A 26904-nucleotide genomic window follows, 5' to 3' on the forward strand; every position below is an offset into this window, starting at 1 on the left:
CTGAAAAAATCAATTTTTTTAATTTGGTTTCTAAATTCTCCCTGAAAAAAAAAAAAAACAGTGGGAGATTAATATTGACCTTTCTGCTTGTGTGCCAGTCCTGACTCCTGGGTGTGCCATCTCTCTCTCTCAAATAGTGGGCCACAGAAAGCCTATTTTTTTTATTTGGTTTCTAAATTCTCCCTGAAAAAATCAATTTTGTTTATTTTGGTTTCTAAATTCTCGCTGAAAAAATAAAAAAAAAACAGTGGGAGATTAATATTGGCCTTTCTGCTTGTGTGCCAGTCCTGACTCTTGGGTGTGCCATCTCTCTCTCTCTCAAATAATGGGCCATAAAAAGCGTATTTATTTATTTTTATTTGGTTTCTAAATTCTCCCTGAAAAAAATCAATTTTTTTTATTTGGTTTCTAAATTCTCCCTGAAAATATAAAAAAAAAACAGTGGGAGATTAATATTGACCTTTCTGCTTGTGTGCCAGTCCTGACTCCTGGGTGTGCCATCTCTCTCTCTCAAATAATGGGCCATAGAAAGCCTATTTTTTTTTATTTGGTTTCTAAATTCTCGCTGAAAAAATTAAAAAAAAACAGTGGGAGATTAATATTGGCCTTTCTGCTTGTGTGCCAGTCCTGACTCCTGGGTGTGCCATCTCTCTCTCTCAAATAGTGGGTCATAGAAAGCGTATTTTTTTTTTATTTGGTTTCTAAATTTTCCCTGAAAAAATCATTTTTTTAATTTGGTTTCTAAATTCTCCCTGAAAAAATAAAAAAAAAACAGTGGGAGATTAATATTGGCCTTTCTGCTTGTGTGCCAGTCTTGACTCCTGGGTGTGCCATCTCTCTCTCTCAAATAGTGTGCCATAGAAAGCCTATTTTTTTTTTATTTGGTTTCTAAATTCTCCCTGAAAAAATCAATTTTTTTTATTTGGTTTCTAAATTCTCCCTGAAAAAATAAAAAAAAACAGTGGGAGATTAATATTGGCCTTTCTGCTTGTGTGCCAGTCCTGACTCCTGGGTTTGCCATCTCTCTCTCTCAAATAGTGGGCCATAGAAAGCCTATTTTTTTATTTATTTGGTTTCTAAATTCTCCCTGAAAAAATCAATTTTTTAATTTGGTTTCTAAATTCTCCCTGAAAAAATAAAAAAAAACAGTGGGAGATTAATATTGGCCTTTCTGCTTGTGTGCCAGTCCTGACTCCTGGGTGTGCCATCTCTCTCTCTCAAATAGTGGGCCATAGAAAGCCTATTTTTTTTTATTTGGTTTCTAAATTCTCCCTGAAAAAATCAATTTTTTTTATTTGGTTTCTAAATTCTCCCTGAAAAAATAAAAAAAAACAGTTGGAGATTAATATTGGCCTTTCTGCTTGTGTGCCAGTCCTGACTCCTGGGTGTGCCATCTCTCTCAAATAGTGGGCCATAGAAAGCCTATTTTTTTTTATTTGGTTTCTAAATTCTCCCTGAAAAAATCAATTTTGTTTATTTGGTTTCTAAATTCTCCCTGAAAAAATTTAAAAAAAACAGTGGGAGATTAATATTGACCTTTCTGCTTGTGTGCCAGTCCTGACTCCTGGGTGTGCCATCTCTCTCTCTCAAATAATGGGCCATAGAAAGCATATTTTTTTTTATTTGGTTTCTAAATTCTCCCTGAAAAAATCAATTTTTTAATTTGGTTTCTAAATTCTCCCTGAAAAAAAAAAAAAAAAAACAGTGGGAGATTAATATTGACCTTTCTGCTTGTGTGCCAGTCCTGACTCCTGGGTGTGCCATCTCTCTCTCTCAAATAGTGGGCCACAGAAAGCCTATTTTTTTTTATTTGGTTTCTAAATTCTCCCTGAAAAAATCAATTTTGTTTATTTTGGTTTCTAAATTCTCGCTGAAAAAATAAAAAAAAAACAGTGGGAGATTAATATTGGCCTTTCTGCTTGTGTGCCAGTCCTGACTCCTGGGTGTGCCATCTCTCTCTCTCAAATAGTGGGTCATAGAAAGCGTATTTTTTTTTATTTGGTTTCTAAATTTTCCCTGAAAAAATCATTTTTTTAATTTGGTTTCTAAATTCTCCCTGAAAAAATAAAAAAAAAACAGTGGGAGATTAATATTGGCCTTTCTGCTTGTGTGCCAGTCCTGACTTCTGGGTGTGCCATCTCTCTCTCTCAAATAGTGTGCCATAGAAAGCCTATTTTTTTTTTATTTGGTTTCTAAATTCTCCCCGAAAAAAATCAATTTTTTTTATTTGATTTCTAAATTCTCCCTGAAAAAATAAAAAAAAAAGTGGGAGATTAATATTGGCCTTTCTGCTTGTATGCCAGTCCTGACTCCTGGGTGTGCCATCTCTCTCTCTCTCAAATAGTGGGCCATAGAAAGCCTATTTTTTTTTTATTTGGTTTCTAAATTCTCCTTGAAAAAATCAATTTTTTTTATTTGGTTTCTAAATTCTCCCTGAAAAAATAAAAAAAAACAGTGGGAGATTAATATTGGCCTTTCTGCTTGTGTGCCAGTCCTGACACCTGGGTGTGCCATCTCTCTCTCTCAAATAGTGGGCCATAGAAAGCCTATTTTTTTTTATTTGGTTTCTAAATTCTCCCTGAAAAAATCAAATTTGTTTATTTGGTTTCTAAATTCTCCCTGAAAAAAAAAAAGTGGTAGATTAATATTGGCCTTTCTGCTTGTGTGCCAGTCCTGACTCCTGGGTGTGCCATCTCTCTCTCTCTCAAATAGTGGGCCATAGAAAGCCTATTTTTTTTTTATTTGGTTTCTAAATTCTCCCTGAAAAAAATCAATTTTTTTTATTTGGTTTCTAAATTCTCCCTGAAAAAATAAAAAAAAACAGTGGGAGATTAATATTGGCCTTTCTGCTTGTGTGAAAGTCCTGACTTCTGGGTGTGCCATCTCTCTCTCTCAAATAGTGGGCCATAGAAAGCCTATTTTTTTTTATTTGGTTTCTAAATTCTCCCTGAAAAAATAAATAAAAAACAGTGGGAGATTAATATTGGCCTTTCTGCTTGTGTGCCAGTCCTGACTGCTGGTTGTGCCATCTCTCTCTTTCAAATAGTGGGCCATAGAAAGCCTATTTTTTTTTTAATTTGGTTTCTAAATTCTCCCTGAAAAAAAAAAAAAAAAAAAAAGTGGGAGATTAATATTGGCCTTTCTGCTTGTGTGCCAGTCCTGACTTCTGGGTGTGCCATCTCTCTCTCTCAAATAGTGGGCCATAGAAAGCCTATTTTTTTAATTTGGTTTCTAAATTCTCCCTGAAAAAATAAAAAAAAACAGTGGGAGATTAATATTGGCCTTTCTGCTTGTGTGCCAGTCCTGACTCCTGGGTGTGCCATCTCTCTCTCTCTCAAATAATGGGCCATAGAAAGCCTATGTTAAGGACTGGCGGAACGCACCAAGTATAGATGGTAAGAAACTAGGTGCGTTCGCAGTCCGAGGTCCACCGTGCAGGTAAAAGACCCTGCAGCTAGCAAGACGGACAATATGGCGGTACACTAAAGGATACACGCGTGGGTTAAACCTCACCCAGCGTGAAGGAAGCGATCCTGTTAATTCACAGGACCGCAGTACCGCACTAGTGCGCGAGCAAGTGGTCAGCGGACTTAACCCCAGAAGGGATTGGAGCCCGATTAGACCCTTGCTGGCGTAACACCGCAACTGGGTGTGTAGAGAACCTAAAGAAATATAAGTGCACAAGAGTGCGAGCGATGCCGCACTAACGGACGCCACTAACCACCCAGACTCGGGTATGGAAAGCGCAAGGCAGGCGCACGGCGCCGTACTGGCAGGCACAGCTACAGGACGCTGAGATGTGTGTTTAGTGCTGTAGGCTAAGTCGGGCGCTAGGTAGCAGCCATACACCTTCCGCGAACAGACATTCACTAGGGTAGGGGTTTCCAAGGACGACTTGCACTCACAACATACACACATTAGCAATTGTTAGACAATACTAGCGCATGGCCGTGCGGTCATGCGCAGTTTATATAGCAGCAGCACAGGAAGTGGCCACAGCACTTTTGCCCTTCTAGGACCTGCCAAGAGGACCAATGGAATGTGCTGCAGAGCCTGAGCACATGACCCTCGATCTCCAACGGGAGACCTTACGCTGGGCATGCTCAGTACATGCAGACAAGGACTTAGTCCCAGAGAAGTCCGCTCGCTGCTGACCAGCACTGACTTTAATGGCAGAGACTGGAGAAGCAGCACTAACTCTCAGAACAGAGTGAGAATGAGCAAGACGCTGGGACCGACGTCCTTGCTGAGCAGGCTCCACTGCGGCTGGACAAGAATGGGAGACCGCAGCGGAAGTGGCTCGAGATTCCCCCTGTGCAGAAGCGGGAACTCGACCCCTAACATTACCCCCCCTCCTAGGGCCCCCCCCTCCTTGGGCCTCGCTACGTTCGAAGGCAGCAATGAGCTGCGGAGCCCGAATGTGCTCCACAGGCTCCCAGGTTCTATCCTCTGGACCATGACCCTTCCAATCCACCAAATAAAATTTTTTGCCACGTACCACCTTGCTTCCCACAATAGCATTCACCTCAAACTCATCCGTGGATGAACCCGATGTCCCAGCAGATAACTCAGAAAACCGAGACAAACGAACGGGCTTTAAGAGGGAAACGTGAAAGGTATCGGTGATACCAAGGCGTGGAGGAATGGCCAAACGGTAAACCACAGGGTTGACCTGTTCCAGAACTTTAAACGGGCCAATGTAGCGAGGAGCAAACTTAGTGGACTCAACTCGCAGCCTGATGTTACGGGCGGAGAGCCACACTAAGTCGCCGGGAGCAAAGACCGGAGCGGGACGCCGGTGTGTATCAGCCGAAACCCTCATTCTCTCCTTGGAGGCCCGAATGGCATCCTGTGTGCGGTCCCAGATGTCCCGTGCCTCCACCGCCCAGTCTGCCACCCTAGAATCGGTGGATGACACGGGCATGGGCACAGGAACACGCGGATGCTGGCCGTAATTAAGGAGAAAAGGAGTTTGGCCAGTGGAATCGGCTACGGCGTTGTTCAAGGCAAATTCCGCCCAAGGTAGCAAAGATGCCCAGTCATCCTGCCTAGCGGAGATGAAATGTCGCAAATATGTCACCAGAGTCTGGTTGGTTCTCTCCACCAACCCATTCGTCTCGGGATGATATGCGGAGGAGAGGTTTAACTCTATGCTGAGCAAACGGCAGAGCTCTCTCCAAAACCGAGACGCGAACTGGGGACCCCGATCGCTGACAATCTTATCAGGCATACCATGCAATCGGAAAACATGCTTCATGAACAACACCGCCAAGGCCCGTGCTGAGGGTAACCGAGGAAGCGGTACCAAATGTACCATCTTAGAGAAATGGTCGGTGACAACCCAAATAATGGAGCAGCCACGCGACTTGGGTAAGCCCACCACAAAGTCCATTCCGACCATCTCCCAGGGCCTGTCTGCCACCGGTAGAGGGTAAAGCAACCCAGCAGGCCGTTGCCGAGGAGACCGATTCTGGGCGCAAGAAACGCACGCCTGAATATAGTCCTTGACATCTCGGACCATATGCGGCCACCAATATGTTCTCGCCAAAAGCTCAGAAGTCCTCTTGTTCCCAAAATGCCCACCCACTCTGGAGGAGTGAGCCCAAGAGAGAACCTCCGGTCGCAAGTTAGCTGGCACGAAAGTCTTGCCCGGGGGCACAGACTCCAGCGAAACCGGAGCTACAGTTCTCAAGCTCTCAGGCGGGACAATAAGCCGAGGCTCCTCCTCCTCCTCCTCAGATGACACTACGGAGCGGGAGAGAGCGTCGGCACGAACGTTCTTCTCCCCGGAGAGAAAATGGAGGGTAAAATGGAACCGGGAGAAAAACAGGGACCATCTAGCCTGGCGAGAATTTAGCCGCTGGACCGTCTGTATATACACCAAGTTCTTGTGGTCAGTGAAGACTTGGAAGGGAAAGCGAGCTCCCTCCAAGAGGTGTCTCCACTCTGAAAAAGCCAACTTCATGGCTAGCAACTCCCTGTCCCCGATGGAATAATTCCTCTCCGCTGGTGTGAAAGTTTTGGAGAAGAAGAAGCAAGGATGCTTCCGACCTTGAGCATCCTTTTGGAAAAGGACTGCTCCAGCACCAACGGATGAGGCATCCACCTCCAAGATGAATGGTTTATCTACATCGGGGCGATGTAGGATGGGAGCGCTAGCGAAGTGTGACTTAATCGAGAGAAAGGCCTTGGAGACCTCCTCTGACCACAACTTGGGATTTGCTCCCTTCTTGGTGAGGGCGACCAAGGGAGCTACCAAAGTTGAGAAGTGTGGAATGAACTGGCGATAGTAATTAATGAACCCCATAAAGCGCTGCACCGCTTTAAGAGAATGGGGTTCCTGCCAGTCCATTACTGCCTGTAGCTTGGCAGGATCCATAGCCAAACCCTGGGCAGAAATGATATAACCAAGGAAAGGCAAGGACTCCTGCTCAAACACACACTTCTCCAACTTAGCGTAGAGGGAGTTTGCCCGTAAGAGGTCGAAGACTTTGCGAACATCTCTCCGATGGGAGTCTATATCTGGAGAGTAGATGAGAATGTCATCCAGATAGACTACGACCGAGGTGGTGAGCATATCCCGAAAGATGTCGTTCACAAAGTCTTGGAAAACGGCTGGGGCATTACAGAGCCCAAAGGGCATCACTAGATATTCATAGTGCCCATCCCTGGTGTTAAAAGCCGTCTTCCATTCATCCCCCTCACGGATGCGAATCAGGTTGTAAGCACCCCGCAGATCTAACTTTGTAAATACCTTTGCTCCCCGTAGCCTATCAAAGAGCTCAGATATCAGGGGTAATGGGTACTTGTTCTTAACGGTAATGGCGTTAAGACCCCTGTAGTCTATGCATGGACGTAAGTCTCCAGTCTTCTTCTGTACGAAGAAGAACCCAGCCCCTGCCGGTGACACTGACTTCCTAATGAATCCTCTTGCCAGATTCTCCTGAATATACTGGGACATTGCCTCCGTCTCCGGGAGAGATAACGGGTAGACTCGACCCCGGGGAGGCTCAGCACCAGGCAAGAGGTCAATAGGACAGTCATACGGCCGGTGAGGCGGAAGAGTCTCCGCAGCTCTTTTGGAGAACACGTCTGCATGGGACCAATAGTGCTTGGGGAGAGAGGAAAGATCTGCGGGTACCTGTGTAGTAGCAGCCTGAACGCACTCCCTCTGACATCTACCCTCACAGGATTTACTCCATCCCAAAATTCTCCCAGAGGACCACTCAATATGAGGAGAATGGTAGCGAAGCCATGGCATCCCCAACAGGACCTCATCAATTCCCTCAGGAATGACTAATAGGGAGATTATCTCCTGATGTGATGGAGACACAGATAGCGTGAAAGGAATGGTTTGGTGGGTAATCTGTGAAGGTAGTGTTGACCCATTTACCACTCGAACGGTCACTGGCTGGGCGAGCATCACCAAGGGTATTGCGTGACGCTGGGCAAAGGCGGAGGACATAAAGTTACCCTCTGCCCCAGAATCCAAGCATAGCTCGACCGTAAGAGTGGATGGGCCTATGGTAATTGTCCCCTTGAAGGACAACTTTGAGGCAAACGTCGCCGTGTCTAGTGTACCTCCTCCAACTGCCACTAGACGCTGACGTTTCCCCGACCGCTGAGGACTCTTGGAGGCAAGACGTCCTGACTGCTGGCAAACATGACGGACCTTATGTGCACGAGCGGACTGAGACTTAGATCCCGCTCGTGTCACCTCCAAGGTCTCATGTGACTCAGATGCCTGGACTGGGGATTCCAAAGGTTTGGCGAAGGTAGGAGCCAGCCGAAACCTCTGCCTACACTGGGCTCGTTCCAACCTCCGCTCGTTAAAACGGAGGTCTATACGAGTAGAAATAGATATTAACTCCTCCAGTGTGGCAGGAATCTCCCTAGTGGCTAGAGCGTCCTTAACATGGTCAGCCAGGCCCCTCCAGAATATGGGGATAAGGGCTTTATCCGACCACTCCAGCTCGGAAGCTAAAGTACGGAATCGGACGGAAAAATGGCTGACCAAGGACTCACCCTGAGTTAATGCCAGTAGTTGGAGCGCTGTATCATGGGTGAGTTGAGGTCCTAGAAAGACCTTTTTCAGCGTGCCCAGAAACAACGGAGCACTCTGCACCACATGATCATCACGCTCCCACAGCGGCGTAGCCCACTCCAACGCCCTGTCCGACAACAGCGAGACAATAAATCCCACCTTAGCCCGCTCTGTAGGAAAACGTGCAGCCAGGAGCTCGAGGTGGATAGAGCACTGACTCACGAATCCCCTACAAGTTTTGCAATCTCCAGAAAATTTTTCTGGCAACGGGAGGCGGGATAATGTCGGAACAGGGGTGGCAGTGGACAAGGTTGCTGCCGCCACGCCAGCAGCCTTTACAGCAACTGCGGTAACATCCACAGCTGAGGTTGAGTTCTCGAGAACCTTCAACCTACCCTCCAACTGCTGGATATACCGCAAAGATTGCTGAATGTCCGCCATACTAGCCAGACCTTGGCGCTAGTATTATGTTAAGGACTGGCGGAACGCACCAAGTATAGATGGTAAGAAACTAGGTGCGTTCGCAGTCCGAGGTCCACCGTGCAGGTAAAAGACCCTGCAGCTAGCAAGACGGACAATATGGCGGTACACTAAAGGATACACGCGTGGGTTAAACCTCACCCAGCGTGAAGGAAGCGATCCTGTTAATTCACAGGACCGCAGTACCGCACTAGTGCGCGAGCAAGTGGTCAGCGGACTTAACCCCAGAAGGGATTGGAGCCCGATTAGACCCTTGCTGGCGTAACACCGCAACTGGGTGTGTAGAGAACCTAAAGAAATATAAGTGCACAAGAGTGCGAGCGATGCCGCACTAACGGACGCCACTAACCACCCAGACTCGGGTATGGAAAGCGCAAGGCAGGCGCACGGCGCCGTACTGGCAGGCACAGCTACAGGACGCTGAGATGTGTGTTTAGTGCTGTAGGCTAAGTCGGGCGCTAGGTAGCAGCCATACACCTTCCGCGAACAGACATTCACTAGGGTAGGGGTTTCCAAGGACGACTTGCACTCACAACATACACACATTAGCAATTGTTAGACAATACTAGCGCATGGCCGTGCGGTCATGCGCAGTTTATATAGCAGCAGCACAGGAAGTGGCCACAGCACTTTTGCCCTTCTAGGACCTGCCAAGAGGACCAATGGAATGTGCTGCAGAGCCTGAGCACATGACCCTCGATCTCCAACGGGAGACCTTACGCTGGGCATGCTCAGTACATGCAGACAAGGACTTAGTCCCAGAGAAGTCCGCTCGCTGCTGACCAGCACTGACTTTAATGGCAGAGACTGGAGAAGCAGCACTAACTCTCAGAACAGAGTGAGAATGAGCAAGACGCTGGGACCGACGTCCTTGCTGAGCAGGCTCCACTGCGGCTGGACAAGAATGGGAGACCGCAGCGGAAGTGGCTCGAGATTCCCCCTGTGCAGAAGCGGGAACTCGACCCCTAACAGCTTATTTTTTTTATTTGGTTTCTAAATTCTCCCTGAAAAAATCAATTTTTTTTATTTGGTTTCCAAATTCTCCCTGAAAAAATAAAAAAAAACAGTGGGAGATTAATATTGGCCTTTCTGCTTGTGTGCCAGTCCTGACTCCTGGGTGTGCCATCTCTCTCTCTCAAATAGTGGGCCATAGAAAGCCTATTTTTTTTGATTTGGTTTCTAAATTCTCCCTGAAAAAATCAATTTTGTTTATTTGGTTTCTAAATTCTCCCTGAAAAAATTTAAAAAAAACAGTGGGAGATTAATATTGACCTTTCTGCTTGTGTGCCAGTCCTGACTCCTGGGTGTGCCATCTCTCTCTCTCAAATAATGGGCCATAGAAAGCCTATTTTTTTTTATTTGGTTTCTAAATTCTCCCTGAAAAAATCAATTTTTTAATATGGTTTCTAAATTCTCCCTGAAAAAAAAAAAAAAACAGTGGGAGATTAATATTGACCTTTCTGCTTGTGTGCCAGTCCTGACTCCTGGGTGTGCCATCTCTCTCTCTCTCTCAAATAATGGGCCATAGAAAGCCTATTTTTTTTAATTTGGTTTCTAAATTCTCCCTGAAAAAAATCAAGTTTATTTATTTGGTTTCTAAATTCTCCCTGAAAAAATTAAAAAAACAGTGGGAGATTAATATTGGCCTTTCTGCTTGTGTGCCAGTCCTGACTCCTGGGTGTGCCATCTCTCTCTCTCAAATAGTGGGCCATAGAACACCTATTTTTTTAAATTTGGTTTCTAAATTCTCCCTGAAAAAATAAATAAAAAACAGTGGGAGATTAATATTGGCCTTTCTGCTTGTGTGCCAGTCCTGACTCCTGGGTGTGCCATCTCTCTCTCTCAAATAATGGGCCATAGAAAGCCTATTTTTTTTATTTGGTTTCTAAATTCTCCCTGAATAAAGAAAAAAAAAACAGTGGGAGATTGATATTGACCTTTCTGCTTGTGTGCCAGTCCTGACTCCTGGGTGTGCCATCTCTCTCTCTCAAATAATGGGCCATAGAAAGCGTATTTTTTTTTTATTTGGTTTCTAAATTTTCCCTGAAAAAATCATTTTTTTAATTTGGTTTCTAAATTCTCCCTGAAAAAATAAAAAAAAACAGTGGGAGATTAATATTGGCCTTTCTGCTTGTGTGCCAGTCCTGACTCCTGGGTGTGCCATCTCTCTCTATCAAATAGTATGCCATAGAAAGCCTATTTTTTTTATTTGGTTTCTAAATTCTCCCTGAAAAAATCAGTTTTTTTAATTTGGTTTCCAAATTCTCCCTGAAAAAATAAAAAAAAACAGTGGGAGATTAATATTGGCCTTTCTGCTTGTGTGCCAGTCCTGACTCCTGGGTGTGCCATCTCTCTCTCTCAAATAGTGTGCCATAGAAAGCCTATTTTTTTTTATTTGGTTTCTAAATTCTCCCTGAAAAAATCAATTTTTTTTATTTGGTTTCTAAATTCTCCCTGAAAAAATAAAAAAAAACAGTGGGAGATTAGTATTGGCCTTTCTGCTTGTGTGCCAGTCCTGACTCTTGGGTGTGCCATTTCTCTCTCTCAAATAATGGGCCATAAAAAGCGTATTTATTTTTTTTTATTTGGTTTCTAAATTCTCCCTGAAAAAAATCAATTTTTTTATTTGGTTTCTAAATTATCCCTGAAAAAATAAAAAAAAAACAGTGGGAGATTAATATTGACCTTTCTGCTTGTGTGCCAGTCCTGACTCCTGGGTGTGCCATCTCTCTCTCTCAAATAGTGTGCCATAGAAAGCCTATTTTTTTTTATTTGGTTTCTAAATTCTCCCTGAAAAAATCAATTTTTTTATTTGGTTTCTAAATTCTCCCTGAAAAAATAAAAAAAAACAGTGGGAGATTAATATTAGCCTTTCTGCTTGTGTGCCAGTCCTGACTCTTGGGTGTGCCATCTCTCTCTCTCAAATAATGGGCCATAAAAAGCGTATTTATTTTTTTTTATTTGGTTTCTAAATTCTCCCTGAAAAAAAATCAATTTTTTTTTATTTGGTTTCTAAATTCTCCCTGAAAAAATAAAAAAAAACAGTGGGAGATTAATATTGACCTTTCTGCTTGTGTGCCAGTCCTGACTCCTGGGTGTGCCATCTCTCTCTCTCAAATAATGGGCCATAGAAAGCCTATTTTTTTTATTTGGTTTCTAAATTCTCCCTGAAAAAATCAATTTTTTTTATTTGGTTTCTAAATTCTCCCTGAAAAATTTTTAAAAAAACAGTGGGAGATTAATATTGGCCTTTCTGCTTGTGTGCCAGTCCTGACTCCTGGGTGTGCCATCTCTCTCTCTCTCTCTCAAATAGTGGGCCATAGAAAGCCTATTTTTTTTTATTTGGTTTCTAAATTCTCCCTGAAAAAACTCAATTTTTTTTGTATTTGGTTTCTAAATTCTCCCTGAAAAAATAAAAAAAACAGTGGGAGATTAATATTGGCCTTTCTGCTTGTGTGCCAGTCCTGACTCTTGGGTGTGCCATCTCTCTCTCTCAAATAATGGGCCATAAAAAGCGTATTTATTTTTTTTATTTGGTTTCTAAATTCTCCCTGAAAAAAATCAATTTTTTTTTATTTGGTTTCTAAATTCTCCCTGAAAAAATAAAAAAAAACAGTGGGAGATTAATATTGACCTTTCTGCTTGTGTGCCAGTCCAGACTCCTGGGTGTGCCATCTCTCTCTCAAATAATGGGCCATAGAAAGCCTATTTTTTTTTTTATTTGGTTTCTAAATTCTCCCTGAAAAAATCAATTTTTTTTATTTGGTTTCTAAATTCTCCCTGAAAAAATAAAAAAAAAACAGTGGGAGATTAATATTGGCCTTTCTGCTTGTGTGCCAGTCCTGACTCCTGGGTGTGCCATCTCTCTCTCTCAAATAGTGGGCCATAGAAAGCCTATTTTTTTTAATTTGGTTTCTAAATTCTCCCTGAAAAAATCAATTTTGTTTATTTGGTTTCTAAATTCTCGCTGAAAAAATAAAAAAAAAACAGTGGGAGATTAATATTGGCCTTTCTGCTTGTGTGCCAGTCCTGACCCCTGGGTGTGCCATCTCTCTCTCTCAAATAGTGGGTCATAGAAAGCGTATTTTTTTTTTATTTGGTTTCTAAATTTTCCCTGAAAAAATCATTTTTTAAATTTGGTTTCTAAATTCTCCCTGAAAAAATAAAAAAAAACAGTGGGAGATTAATATTGGCCTTTCTGCTTGTGTGCCAGTCCTGACTCCTGGGTGTGCCATCTCTCTCTCTCTCAAATAGTATGCCATAGAAAGCCTATTTTTTTTATTTGGTTTCTAAATTCTCCCTGAAAAAATCAATTTTTTTAATTTGGTTTCTAAATTCTCCCTGAAAAAATAAAAAAAAACAGTGGGAGATTAATATTGGCCTTTCTGCTTGTGTGCCAGTCCTGACTCCTGGGTGTGCCATCTCTCTCTCTCAAATAGTGTGCCATAGAAAGCCTATTTTTTTTATTTGGTTTCTAAATTCTCCCTGAAAAAATCAATTTTTTTTATTTGGTTTCTAAATTCTCCCTGAAAAAATAAAAGAAAACAGTGGGAGATTAATATTGGCCTTTCTGCTTGTGTGCCAGTCCTGACTCCTGGGTGTGCCATCTCTCTCTCTCAAATAGTGGGCCATATTAAGCCTATTTTTTTATTTATTTGGTTTCTAAATTCTCTCTGAAAAAATCAATTTTGTTTATTTGGTTTCTAAATTCTCCCTGAAAAAATAAAAAAAAACAGTGGGAGATTAATATTGGCCTTTCTGCTTGTGTGCCAGTCCTGACTCCTGGGTGTGCCATCTCTCTCAAATAGTGGGCCATAGAAAGCCTATTTTTTTATTTACTTGGTTTCTAAATTCTCCCTGAAAAAATCAATTTTGTTTATTTGGTTTCTAAATTCTCCCTGAAAAAAAAAAAAAGTGGGAGATTAATATTGGCGTTTCTGCTTGTGTGCCAGTCCTGACTCCTGGGTGTGCCATCTCTCTCTCTCTCAAATAGTGGGCCATAGAAAGCCTATTTTTTTTTTTATTTGGTTTCTAAATTTTCCCTGAAAAAATCATTTTTTCAATTTGGTTTCTAAATTCTTCTGAAAAAATAAAAAAAAAATGTGGGAGATTAATATTGGACTTTCTGCTTGTGTGCCAGTCCTGACTCCTGGGTGTGCCATCTCTCTCTCTCAAATAGTGGGCCATAGAAAGCCTATTTTTTTTTTTATTTGGTTTCTAAATTCTCCCTGAAAAAATCAATTTTGTTTATTTGGTTTCTAAATTCTCCCTGAAAAAATAAAAAAAAAGTGGGAGATTAATATTGGCCTTTCTGCTTGTGTGCCAGTCCTGACTCCTGGGTGTGCCATCTCTCTCTCTCAAATAGTGGGCCATAGAAAGCCTATTTTTTTAATTTGGTTTCTAAATTCTCCCTGAAAAAAATCAATTTTTTTTATTTGGTTTCTAAATTCTCCCTGAAAAAATAAAAAAAAACAGTGGGAGATTAATATTGGCCTTTCTGCTTGTGTGCAAGTCCTGACTTCTGGGTGTGCCATCTCTCTCTCTCAAATAGTGGGCCATAGAAAGCCTATTTTTTTTTATTTGGTTTCTAAATTCTCCCTGAAAAAATAAATAAAAAACAGTGGGAGATTAATATTGGCCTTTCTGCTTGTGTGCAAGTCCTGACTTCTGGGTGTGCCATCTCTCTCTCAAATAGTGGGCCATAGAAAGCCTATTTTTTTTAATTTGGTTTCTAAATTCTCCCTGAAAAAAAAAAAAAGTGGGAGATTAATATTGGCCTTTCTGCTTGTGTGCCAGTCCTGACTCCTGGGTGTGCCATCTCTCTCTCAAATAGTGGGCCATAGAAAGCCTATTTTTTTTAATTTGGTTTCTAAATTCTCCCTGAAAAAAAAAAAAGTGGGAGATTAATATTGGCCTTTCTGCTTGTGTGCCAGTCCTGACTCCTGGGTGTGCCATCTCTCTCTCTCAAATAGTGGGCCATAGAAAGCCTATTTTGTTTTTATTTGGTTTCTAAATTCTCCCTGAAAAAATAAAAAAAAACAGTGGGAGATTAATATTGGCCTTTCTGCTTGTGTGCCAGTCCTGACTCCTGGGTGTGCCATCTCTCTCTCTCAAATAATGGGCCATAGAAAGCCTATTTTTTTTTATTTGGTTTCTAAATTCTCCCTAAAAAAATCAATTTTTTTTTATTTGGTTTCTAAATTCTCCCTGAAAAAATAAAAAAAAACAGTGGGAGATTAATATTGGCCTTTCTGCTTGTGTGCCAGTCCTGACTCTTGGGTGTGCCATCTCTCTCTCTCTCAAATAATGGGCCATAAAAAGCGTATTTATTTTTTTTATTTGGTTTCTAAATTCTCCCTGAAAAAAATCAATTTTTTTTATTTGGTTTCTAAATTCTCCCTGAAAAAATAAAAAAAACAGTGGGAGATTAATATTGGCCTTTCTGCTTGTGTCCCAGTCCTGACTCCTGGGTGTGCCATCTCTCTCTCTCAAATAATGGGCCATAGAAAGCCTATTTTTTTTATTTGGTTTCTAAATTCTCCCAGAAAAAAAAAAAACAGTGGGAGATTAATATTGGCCTTTCTGCTTGTGTCCCAGTCCTGACTCCTGGGTGTGCCATCTCTCTCTCTCAAATAGTGGGCCATAGAAAGCCTATTTTTTTTTATTTGGTTTCTAAATTCTCCCAGAAAAAAAAAATGTGGGAGATTAATATTGGACTTTCTGCTTGTGTGCCAGTCCTGACTCCTGGGTGTGCCATCTCTCTCTCTCTCAAATAGTGGGCCATAGAAAGCCTTTTTTTTTTTTTATTTGGTTCCTAATTTCTCCTTGAAAAAATAAAAAAAACAGTGGGAGATTAATATTGGCCTTTCTGCTTGTGTGCCAGTCCTGACTCTTGGGTGTGCCATCTCTCTCTCTCAAATAATGGGCCATAAAAAGCGTATTTATTTTTTTTATTTGGTTTCTAAATTCTCCCTGAAAAAAATCAATTTTTTTTATTTGGTTTCTAAATTCTCCCTGAAAAAATAAAAAAAAACAGTGGGAGATTAATATTGGCCTTTCTGCTTGTGTGCCAGTCCTGACTCCTGGGTGTGCCATCTCTCTCTCTCAAATAATGGGCCATAGAAAGCCTACTTTTTTTTTATTTGGTTTCTAAATTCTCCCTGAAAAAATCAATTTTTTTTATTTGGTTTCTAAATTCTAACTGAAATAATAAAAAAAAAACAGTGGGAGATTAATATTGGCCTTTCTGCTTGTGCCAGTCCTGACTCCTGGGTGTGCCATCTCTCTCTCAAATAGTGGGCCATAGAAAGCCTATTTTTTTTATTTGGTTTCTAAATTCTCCCTGAAAAAATCAATTTTGTTTATTTGGTTTCTAAATTCTCGCTGAAAAAATAAAAAAAAACAGTGGGAGATTAATATTGGCCTTTCTGCTTGTGTGCCAGTCCTGACTCCTGGGTGTGCCATCTCTCTCTCTCTCAAATAGTGTGCCATAGAAAGCCTATTTTTTTTTTATTTGGTTTCTAAATTCTCCCTGAAAAAATCAATTTTGTTTATTTGGTTTCTAAATTCTCCCTGAAAAAATAAAAACAAACAGTGGGAGATTAATATTGGCCTTTCTACTTGTGTGCCAGTCCTGAATCCTGGGTGTGCCATCTCTCTCTCTCTCTCAAATAGTGGGCCATAGAAAGCCTATTTTTTTTTATTTGGTTTCTAAATTCTCCCTGAAAAAAATCAATTTTTTTATTTGGTTTCTAAATTCTCCCTGAAAAAATAAAAAAAAAGTGGGAGATTAATATTGGCCTTTCTGCTTGTGTGCCAGTCCTGACTTCTGGGTGTGCCATCTCTCTCTCTCAAATAATGGGCCATAAAAAGCGTATTTATTTTTTTTATTTGGTTTCTAAATTCTCCCTGAAAATAATCAATTTTTTTTATTTGGTTTCTAAATTCTCCCTGAAAAAATAAAAAAAAAAACAGTGGGAGATTAATATTGGCCTTTCTGCTTGTGTGCCAGTCCCGACTTCTGGGTGTGCCATCTCTCTCTCTCAAATAATGGGCCATAAAAAGCGTATTTATTTTTTTTATTTGGTTTCTAAATTCTCCCTGAAAAAAATCATTTTTTTTTATTTGGTTTCTAAATTCTCCCTGAAAAAATAAAAAAAAACAGTGGGAGATTAATATTGGCCTTTCTGCTTGTGTCCCAGTCTTGACTCCTGGGTGTGCCATCTCTCTCTCTCAAATAGTGGGCCATAGAAAGCCTATTTTTTTTTATTTGGTTTCTAAATTCTCCCTGAAAAAAAAAAAAAGTTGGAGATTAATATTGGACTTTCTGTTTGTGTGCCAGTCCTGACTCCTGGGTGTGCCATCTCTCTCTCTCAAATAGTGGGCCATAGAAAGCGTATTTATTTTTTTTTATTTGGTTTCTAAATTCTCCCTGAAAAAATCAATTTTTTTATTTGGTTTCTAAATTCTCCCTAAAAAAATAAAAAAAAACAGTGGGAGATTAATATTGGCCTTTCTGCTTGTGTGCCAGTCCTGAGTGCTGGGTGTGCCATCTCTCTCTCTCAAATAGTGGGCCATAGAAAGCCTATTTTTTTTATTTGGTTTCTAAATTCTCCCAGAAAAAATAAAAAAAAAGTGGGAGATTAATATTGGCCTTTCTGCTTGTGTGCCAGTCCTGACTCCTGGGTGTGCCGTCTCTCTCTCTCTCTCAAATAGTGGGCCATAGAAAGCCTTTTTTTTTTTAATTTGGTTTCTAAATTCTCCTTGAAAAAATAAAAAAAACAGTGGGAGATTAATATTGGCCTTTCTGCTTGTGTGCCAGTCCTGACTCCTGGGTGTGCCATCTCTCTCTCTCTCAAATAGTGTGCCATAGAAAGCCTATTTTTTTTTTATTTGGTTTCTAAATTCTCCCTGAAAAAATCAATTTTGTTTATTTGGTTTCTAAATTCTCCCTGAAAAAATAAAAACAAACAGTGGGAGATTAATATTGGCCTTTCTACTTGTGTGCCAGTCCTGAATCCTGGGTGTGCCATCTCTCTCTCTCTCTCAAATAGTGGGCCATAGAAAGCCTATTTTTTTTTATTTGGTTTCTAAATTCTCCCTGAAAAAAATCAATTTTTTTATTTGGTTTCTAAATTCTCCCTGAAAAAATAAAAAAAAAGTGGGAGATTAATATTGGCCTTTCTGCTTGTGTGCCAGTCCTGACTTCTGGGTGTGCCATCTCTCTCTCTCAAATAATGGGCCATAAAAAGCGTATTTATTTTTTTTATTTGGTTTCTAAATTCTCCCTGAAAATAATCAATTTTTTTTATTTGGTTTCTAAATTCTCCCTGAAAAAATAAAAAAAAAAACAGTGGGAGATTAATATTGGCCTTTCTGCTTGTGTGCCAGTCCCGACTTCTGGGTGTGCCATCTCTCTCTCTCAAATAATGGGCCATAAAAAGCGTATTTATTTTTTTTATTTGGTTTCTAAATTCTCCCTGAAAAAAATCATTTTTTTTTATTTGGTTTCTAAATTCTCCCTGAAAAAATAAAAAAAAACAGTGGGAGATTAATATTGGCCTTTCTGCTTGTGTCCCAGTCTTGACTCCTGGGTGTGCCATCTCTCTCTCTCAAATAGTGGGCCATAGAAAGCCTATTTTTTTTTATTTGGTTTCTAAATTCTCCCTGAAAAAAAAAAAAAGTTGGAGATTAATATTGGACTTTCTGCTTGTGTGCCAGTCCTGACTCCTGGGTGTGCCATCTCTCTCTCTCAAATAGTGGGCCATAGAAAGCGTATTTATTTTTTTTTATTTGGTTTCTAAATTCTCCCTGAAAAAATCAATTTTTTTATTTGGTTTCTAAATTCTCCCTAAAAAAATAAAAAAAAACAGTGGGAGATTAATATTGGCCTTTCTGCTTGTGTGCCAGTCCTGAGTGCTGGGTGTGCCATCTCTCTCTCTCAAATAGTGGGCCATAGAAAGCCTATTTTTTTTATTTGGTTTCTAAATTCTCCCAGAAAAAATAAAAAAAAAGTGGGAGATTAATATTGGCCTTTCTGCTTGTGTGCCAGTCCTGACTCCTGGGTGTGCCGTCTCTCTCTCTCTCTCAAATAGTGGGCCATAGAAAGCCTTTTTTTTTTTATTTCATTTCTAAATTCTCCCTGAAAAATAAAAAAAAAGTGGGAGATTAATATTGGCCTTTCTGCTTGTGTGCCAGTCCTGACTCCTGGGTGTGCCGTCTCTCTCTCTCTCTCAAATAGTGGGCCATAGAAAGCCTTTTTTTTTTTAATTTGGTTTCTAAATTCTCCTTGAAAAAATAAAAAAAACAGTGGGAGATTAATATTGGCCTTTCTGCTTGTGTGCCAGTCCTGACTTCTGGGTGTGCCATCTCTCTCTCTCAAATAGTGGGCCATAGAAAGCATATTTATTTTTTTTATTTGGTTTCTAAATTCTCCCTGAAAAAATCAATTTTTTTATTTGGTTTCTAAATTCTCCCTGAAAATATAAAAAAAAACAGTGGGAGATTAATATTGGCCTTTCTGCTTGTGTGCCAGTCCTGACTCCTGGGTGTGCCATCTCTCTCTCTCAAATAATGGGCCATAGAAAGCCTATTTTTTTTAATTTGGTTTCTAAATTGTCCCTGAAAAAATAAAAAAAACAGTGGGAGATTAATATTGGCCTTTCTGCTTGTGTGCCAGTCCTGACTCCTGGGTGTGCCATTTCTCTCTCTCAAATAGTGGGCCATAGAAAGCCTATTTTTTTTAATTTGGTTTCTAAATTCTCCCTGAAAAAAATCAATTTTTTTTATTTGGTTTCTAAATTCTCCCTGAATAAAATCAATTTTTTTTATTTGGTTTCTAAATTCTCCCTGAAAAAATAAAAAAAAACAGTGGGAGATTAATATTGGCCTTTCTGCTTGTGTGCAAGTCCTGACTTCTGGGTGTGCCATCTCTCTCTCTCAAATAGTGGGCCATAGAAAGCCTATTTTTTTTTATTTTGTTTCTAAATTCTCCCTGAAAAAATAAATAAAAAACAGTGGGAGATTAATATTGGCCTTTCTGCTTGTGTGCAAGTCCTGACTTCTGGGTGTGCCATCTCTCTCTCTCAAATAGTGGGCCATAGAAAGCCTATTTTTTTTAATTTGGTTTCTAAATTCTCCCTGAAAAAAAAAAAGTGGGAGATTAATATTGGCCTTTCTGCTTGTGTGCCAGTCCTGACTCCTGGGTGTGCCATCTCTCTCTCTCAAATAGTGGGCCATAGAAAGCCTATTTTGTTTTTATTTGGTTTCTAAATTCTCCCTGAAAAAATAAAAAAAAACAGTGGGAGATTAATATTGGCCTTTCTGCTTGTGTGCCAGTCCTGACTCCTGGGTGTGCCATCTCTCTCTCTCAAATAATGGGCCATAGAAAGCCTATTTTTTTTTATTTGGTTTCTAAATTCTCCCTGAAAAAATCAATTTTTTTTATTTGGTTTCTAAATTCTCCCTGAAAAAATAAAAAAAAACAGTGGGAGATTAATATTGGCCTTTCTGCTTGTGTGCCAGTCCTGACTCTTGGGTGTGCCATCTCTCTCTCTCTCAAATAATGGGCCATAAAAAGCGTATTTATTTTTTTTATTTGGTTTCTAAATTCTCCCTGAAAAAAATCAATTTTTTTTATTTGGTTTCTAAATTCTCCCTGAAAAAATAAAAAAAAACAGTGGGAGATTAATATTGGCCTTTCTGCTTGTGTCCCAGTCCTGACTCCTGGGTGTGCCATCTCTCTCTCTCAAATAGTGGGCCATAGAAAGCCTATTTTTTTTTATTTGGTTTCTAAATTCACCCAGAAAAAAAAAATGTGGGAGATTAATATTGGACTTTCTGCTTGTGTGCCAGTCCTGACTCCTGGGTGTGCCATCTCTCTCTCTCAAATAGTGGGCCATAGAAAGCCTTTTTTTTTTTTTATTTGGTTCCTAATTTCTCCTTGAAAAAATAAAAAAAACAGTGGGAGATTAATATTGGCCTTTCTGCTTGTGTGCCAGTCCTGACTCTTGGGTGTGCCATCTCTCTCTCTCAAATAATGGGCCATAAAAAGCGTATTTATTTTTTTTATTTGGTTTCTAAATTCTCCCTGAAAAAAATCAATTTTTTTTATTTGGTTTCTAAATTCTCCCTGAAAAAATAAAAAAAAAACAGTGGGAGATTAATATTGGCCTTTCTGCTTGTGTGCCAGTCCTGACTCCTGGGTGTGCCATCGCTCTCTCTCAAATAATGGGCCATAGAAAGCCTACTTTTTTTTTATTTGGTTTCTAAATTCTCCCTGAAAAAATCAATTTTTTTTATTTGGTTTCTAAATTCTAACTGAAATAATAAAAAAAAAACAGTGGGAGATTAATATTGGCCTTTCTGCTTGTGCCAGTCCTGACTCCTGGGTGTGCCATCTCTCTCTCAAATAGTGGGCCATAGAAAGCCTATTTTTTTATTTGGTTTCTAAATTCTCCCTGAAAAAATCAATTTTGTTTATTTGGTTTCTAAATTCTCGCTGAAAAAATAAAAAAAAACAGTGGGAGATTAATATTGGCCTTTCTGCTTGTGTGCCAGTCCTGACTCCTGGGTGTGCCATCTCTCTCTCTCAAATAGTGTGCCATAGAAAGCCTATTTTTTTTTTATTTGGTTTCTAAATTCTCCCTGAAAAAATCAATTTTGTTTATTTGGTTTCTAAATTCTCCCTGAAAAAATAAAAACAAACAGTGGGAGATTAATATTGGCCTTTCTACTTGTGTGCCAGTCCTGAATCCTGGGTGTGCCATCTCTCTCTCTCTCTCAAATAGTGGGCCATAGAAAGCCTATTTTTTTTATTTGGTTTCTAAATTCTCCCTGAAAAAAATCAATTTTTTTATTTGGTTTCTAAATTCTCCCTGAAAAAATAAAAAAAAACAGTGGGAGATTAATATTGGCCTTTCTGCTTGTGTGCCAGTCCTGACTTCTGGGTGTGCCATCTCTCTCTCTCAAATAATGGGCCATAAAAAGCGTATTTATTTTTTTTATTTGGTTTCTAAATTCTCCCTGAAAAAAATCAATTTTTTTTATTTGGTTTCTAAATTCTCCCTGAAAAAATAAAAAAAAAACAGTGGGAGATTAATATTGGCCTTTCTGCTTGTGTGCCAGTCCTGACTTCTGGGTGTGCCATCTCTCTCTCTCAAATAATGGGCCATAAAAAGCGTATTTATTTTTTTTATTTGGTTTCTAAATTCTCCCTGAAAAAAATCAATTTTTTTTATTTGGTTTCTAAATTCTCCCTGAAAAAATAAAAAAAAACAGTGGGAGATTAATATTGGCCTTTCTGCTTGTGTCCCAGTCTTGACTCCTGGGTGTGCCATCTCTCTCTCTCAAATAGTGGGCCATAGAAAGCCTATTTTTTTTTTATTTGGTTTCTAAATTCTCCCTGAAAAAAATCAATTTTTTTTATTTGGTTTCTAAATTCTCCCTGAAAAAATAAAAAAAAACAGTGCGAGATTAATATTGGCCTTTCTGCTTGTGTGCCAGTCCTGACTTCTGGGTGTGCCATCTCTCTCTCTCAAATAGTGGGCCATAGAAAGCCTATTTTTTTTAATTTGGTTTCTAAATTCTCCCAGAAAAAAAAAAAAAGTGGGAGATTAATATTGGACTTTCTGCTTGTGTGCCAGTCCTGACTCCTGGGTGTGCCATCTTTCTCTCTCAAATAGTGGGCCATAGAAAGCGTATTTATTTTTTTTTATTTGGTTTCTAAATTCTCCCTGAAAAAAATCAATTTTTTTATTTGGTTTCTAAATTCTCCCTAAAAAAATAAAAAGAAACAGTGGGAGATTAATATTGGCCTTTCTGCTTGTGTGCCAGTCCTGAGTGCTGGGTGTGCCATCTCTCTCTCTCAAATAGTGGGCCATAGAAAGCCTATTTTTTTTATTTGGTTTCTAAGTTCTCCCAGAAAAAATAAAAAAAAAGTGGGAGATTAATATTGGCCTTTCTGCTTGTGTGCCAGTCCTGACTCCTGGGTGTGCCGTCTCTCTCTCTCTCTCAAATAGTGGGCCATAGAAAGCCTTTTTTTTTTTTATTTGGTTTCTAAATTCTCCTTGAAAAAATAAAAAAAACAGTGGGAGATTAATATTGGCCTTTCTGCTTGTGTGCCAGTCCTGACTTCTGGGTGTGCCATCTCTCTCTCTCAAATAGTGGGCCATAGAAAGCCTATTTATTTTTTTTATTTGGTTTCTAAATTCTCCCTGAAAAAAATCAATTTTTTTATTTGGTTTCTAAATTCTCCCTGAAAATATAAAAAAAAAACAGTGGGAGATTAATATTGGCCTTTCTGCTTGTGTGCCAGTCCTGACTCCTGGGTGTGCCATCTCTCTCTCTCAAATAATGGGCAATAGAAAGCCTATTTTTTTTAATTTGGTTTCTAAATTGTCCCTGAAAAAATAAAAAAAACAGTGGGAGATTAATATTGGCCTTTCTGCTTGTGTGCCAGTCCTGACTCCTGGGTGTGCCATTTCTCTCTCTCAAATAGTGGGCCATAGAAAGCCTATTTTTTTTTATTTGGTTTCTAAATTCTCCCTGAAAAAATCAATTTTGTTTATTTGGTTTCTAAATTCTCGCTGAAAAAATAAAAAAAAACAGTGGGAGATTAATATTGGCCTTTCTGCTTGGGTGCCAGTCCTGACTCCTGGGTGTGCCATCTCTCTCTCTCAAATAGTGTGCCATAGACAGCCTATTTTTTTTTTTATTTGGTTTCTAAATTCTCCCTGAAAAAATCAATTTTGTTTATTTGGTTTCTAAATTCTCCCTGAAAAAATAAAAAAAAACAGTGGGAGATTAATATTGGCCTTTCTGCTTGTGTGCCAGTCCTGACTTCTGGGTGTGCCATCTCTCTCTCTCAAATAGTGGGCCATAGAAAGCCTATTTTTTTTAATTTGGTTTCTAAATTCTCCCAGAAAAAAAAAAAAAAAGTGGGAGATTAATATTGGACTTTCTGCTTGTGTGCCAGTCCTGACTCCTGGGTGTGCCATCTCTCTCTCTCAAATAGTGGGCCATAGAAAGCGTATTTATTTTTTTTTATTTGGTTTCTAAATTCTCCCTGAAAAAATCAATTTTTTTATTTGGTTTCTAAATTCTCCCTAAAAAAAAAAAAAACAGTGGGAGATTAATATTGGCCTTTCTGCTTGTGTGCCAGTCCTGACTGCTGGGTGTGCCATCTCTCTCTCTCAAATAGTGGGCCATAGAAAGCCTATTTTTTTTAATTTGGTTTCTAAATTCTCCCAGAAAAAAAAAAAAAAAAGTGGGAGATTAATGTTGGCCTTTCTGCTTGTGTGCCAGTCCTGACTCCTGGGTGTGCCATCTCTCTCTCTCTCTCTCTCAAATAGTGGGCCATAGAAAGCCTTTTTATTTTTTTAATTTGGTTTCTAAATTCTCCTTGAAAAATTAATAAAAAACAGTGGGAGATTAATATTGGCCTTTCTGCTTGTTTGCCAGTCCTGACTTCTGGGTGTGCCATCTCTCTCTCTCAAATAGTGGGCCACAGAAAGCCTATTTTTTTATTTCGTTTCTAAATTCTCCCTGAAAAATAAAAAAAAGTGGGAGATTAATATTGGCTTTTCTGCTTGTGTGCCAGTCCTGACTCCTGGGTGTGCCATCTCTCTCTCAAATAGTGGGCCATAGAAAGCCTATTTTTTTTTATTTGGTTTCTAAATTCTCCCTGAAAAAAATCAATTTTTTTTATTTGGTTTCTAAATTCTCCCTGAAAAAATAAAAAAAAACAGTGGGAGATTAATATTGGCCTTTCTGCTTGTGTGCCAGTCTTGACTCCTGGGTGTGCCATCTCTCTCTCTCAAATAATGGGCCATAGAAAGTCTATTTTTTTTAATTTGGTTTCTAAATTCTCCCTGAAAAATCAATTTTGTTTATTTGGTTTCTAAATTCTCCCTGAAAAAAATAAAAAAAAACAGTGGGAGATTAATATTGGCCTTTCTGCTTGTGTGCCAGTCCTGACTCCTGGGTGTGCCATCTCTCTCTCTCAAATAGTGGGCCATAGAAAGCCTACTTTTTTTTTATTTGGTTTCTAAATTCTCCTTGAAAAAATAAAAAAAAACAGTGGGAGATTAATATTGGCCTTTCTGCTTGTGTGCCAGTCCTGACTCTTGGGTGTGCCATCTCTCTCTCTCAAATAGTGGGCCATAGAAAGCGTATTTTTTTTTTTTTAATTTGGTTTCTAAATTCTCCCTGAAAAAATCAACTTTTTTTAATTTGGTTTCTAAATTCTCCCTGAAAAAATAAAAAAAAACAGTGGGAGATTAATATTGGCCTTTCTACTTGTGTGCCAGTCCTGAATCCTGGGTGTGCCATCTATCTCTCTCTCTCAAATAGTGGGCCATAGAAAGCCTATTTTTTTTATTTGGTTTCTAAATTCTCCCTGAAAAAAATCAATTTTTTTATTTGGTTTCTAAATTCTCCCTGAAAAAATAAAAAAAAACAGTGGGAGATTAATATTGGCCTTTCTGCTTGTGTGCCAGTCCTGACTTCTGGGTGTGCCATCTCTCTCTCTCAAATAATGGGCCATAAAAAGCGTATTTATTTTTTTTATTTGGTTTCTAAATTCTCCCTGAAAAAAATCAATTTTTTTTATTTGGTTTCTAAATTCTCCCTGAAAAAAAAAAAAAAAAACAGTGGGAGATTAATATTGGCCTTTCTGCTTGTGTGCCAGTCCTGACTTCTGGGTGTGCCATCTCTCTCTCTCAAATAATGGGCCATAAAAAGCGTATTTATTTTTTTTATTTGGTTTCTAAATTCTCCCTGAAAAAAATCAATTTTTTTTATTTGGTTTCTAAATTCTCCCTGAAAAAATAAAAAAAAAACAGTGGGAGATTAATATTGGCCTTTCTGCTTGTGTCCCAGTCTTGACTCCTGGGTGTGCCATCTCTCTCTCTCAAATAGTGGGCCATAGAAAGCCTATTTTTTTTATTTGGTTTCTAAATTCTCCCTGAAAAAAATCAATTTTTTTTATTTGGTTTCTAAATTCTCCCTGAAAAAATAAAAAAAAACAGTGCGAGATTAATATTGGCCTTTCTGCTTGTGTGCCAGTCCTGACTTCTGGGTGTGCCATCTCTCTCTCTCAAATAGTGGGCCATAGAAAGCGTATTTATTTATTTTTATTTGGTTTCTAAATTCTCCCTGAAAAAATTAATTTTTTTATTTGGTTTCTAAATTCTCCCTAAAAAAATAAAAAAAAACAGTGGGAGATTAATATTGGCCTTTCTGCTTGTGTGCCAGTCCTGAGTGCTGGGTGTGCCATCTCTCTCTCTCAAATAGTGGGCCATAGAAAGCCTATTTTTTTTTATTTGGTTTCTAAATTCTCCCAGAAAAAATAAAAAAAAGTGGGAGATTAATATTGGCCTTTCTGCTTGTGTGCCAGTCCTGACTCCTGGGTGTGCCGTCTCTCTCTCTCTCTCAAATAGTGGGCCATAGAAAGCCTTTTTTTTTTTAATTTGGTTTCTAAATTCTCCTTGAAAAAATAAAAAAAACAGTGGGAGATTAATATTGGCCTTTCTGCTTGTGTGCCAGTCCTGACTTCTGGGTGTGCCATCTCTCTCTCTCAAATAGTGGGCCATAGAAAGCCTATTTTTTTTATTTCATTTCTAAATTCTCCCTGAAAAATAAAAAAAGTGGGAGATTAATATTGGCCATTCTGCTTGTGTGCCAGTCCTGACTCCTGGGTGTGCCATCTCTCTCTCTCAAATAGTGGGCCATAGAAAGCGTATTTATTTTTTTTATTTGGTTTCTAAATTCTCCCTGAAAAAATCAATTTTTTTATTTGGTTTCTAAATTCTCCCTGAAAATATAAAAAAAAACAGTGGGAGATTAATATTGGCCTTTCTGCTTGTGTGCCAGTCCTGACTCCTGGGTGTGCCATCTCTCTCTCTCAAATAATGGGCCATAGAAAGCCTATTTTTTTTTATTTGGTTTCTAAATTGTCCCTGAAAAAATAAAAAAAACAGTGGGAGATTAATATTGGCCTTTCTGCTTGTGTGCCAGTCCTGACTCCTGGGTGTGCCATTTCTCTCTCTCAAATAGTGGGCCATAGAAAGCCTATTTTTTTTTATTTGGTTTCTAAATTCTCCCTGAAAAAATCAATTTTGTTTATTTGGTTTCTAAATTCTCACTGAAAAAATAAAAAAAAACAGTGGGAGATTAATATTGGCCTTTCTGCTTGTGTGCCAGTCCTGACTCCTGGGTGTGCCATCTCTCTCTCTCAAATAGTGTGCCATAGAAAGCCTATTTTTTTTTTTATTTGGTTTCTAAATTCTCCCTGAAAAAATCAATTTTGTTTATTTGGTTTCTAAATTCTCCCTGAAAAAATAAAAAAAAACAGTGGGAGATTAATATTGGCCTTTCTGCTT

Source organism: Ranitomeya imitator, chromosome 1 (assembly GCF_032444005.1).
Source record: "Ranitomeya imitator isolate aRanImi1 chromosome 1, aRanImi1.pri, whole genome shotgun sequence".
Taxonomy (NCBI): Eukaryota; Metazoa; Chordata; class Amphibia; order Anura; family Dendrobatidae; genus Ranitomeya; species Ranitomeya imitator.